This window comes from Anarhichas minor, unplaced genomic scaffold, assembly GCF_050575085.1.
Source record: "Anarhichas minor isolate MPS153535 unplaced genomic scaffold, ASM5057508v1 ptg000048l, whole genome shotgun sequence".
In the NCBI taxonomy this organism is placed as follows: Eukaryota; Metazoa; Chordata; class Actinopteri; order Perciformes; family Anarhichadidae; genus Anarhichas; species Anarhichas minor.
In genome coordinates, this window is record NW_027466494.1 from 433,791 (window position 1) to 435,000 (window position 1,210).

Here is a 1,210-nt window from a genome sequence, read left to right on the forward strand (position 1 = left end):
ACATGCGTTCAGCTGTGAATATTTCATGGAGCGTGAAAGTGAGCAGAAACACTCGGTGGAGTTTGGCATCGTCCAGTCAGACGAGTGGACAGAGACAGGGGACAGAGGACATGTCCTCTGCGTTGTACAAGTATAGATAACAGATCAGTTACTCTAAGATATCAAATGTGAAGAAAACTGCTCAGGCTCTTCTAAAGAGGAAGAAGATGAGAGATGAGGAGAAACAGCAGAGAGCTGCTGCAGAGAAAACAGATGACAGAGGAAGTCTTTACGTCTGTGATGGAACATTAAATCTACACACACACACACACATGAGCAAACAAAGGACAGGATACGAGCGACTGAGCCGTTGAACACAGAGACAGTTACAGAGCTGCAGGTGTTTGAGTATGTTTGTATTTCAGGTATCTGTCTGCTGAGGCCCATTAAACATGTGACTTTACCTGGATAAAGAGTGTGTGTGTGTGTGTGTGTGTGTGCTCATGTTCTTCTGTCTTTGTGAGGTTTAAGGTTTGTTGTGGAGTGTCAGAATGTGCTGACTGGATGATGTGAAGCTCAGTCTGACTTTAACTCATCAATGAACATTCTCTGATGTGGTTCTCTTAGTTACAGTCAGGAGACAAAGCTTCATGTGTTAAAGCTGCATTCTCTCTAGTGTCCACCAGGGGGCGACTCCTCTGGTTGTATAGAAGTCTATGAGAAAATGACTCTACTTCTCTCTTGATTTATTACCTCAGTAAACATTGTAAACATGAGTTTATGGTCTCAATCTCTAGTTTCAAGTCTTCTTCAATACAGCATGATGTTAATTTAGTACATTATGGTCCATTTAGAGTCAAACAGACCATAAAGCAGGGGATGCTTTAGGGCGGGGCTACACAGTGATTGACAGGTCTCTAACACTACAGAGACGTATATGGCGTCTCTACGTCACTCCTCCTCAGTCCAGATATGGTCACTTCCTGTTCACTGGTTGCAAAACAAACAACCCAACATGTAGCACGTAACCCATTGGTCCACAAACCAACGTGTGACGTCGTGACGACTACGTCCACTTCTTACATACAGTCTCTGCTTTGAATGCAGGATTGCAGCGTTAACTCGTTAACAGTCGGAGGATCGTTAGTTTCATCGCTGAGATGTTCCAGTTGTGTATAAATTAGACCAACATCACCACAGCTGGGACCTCTGTGACCTCATCGAATGACTT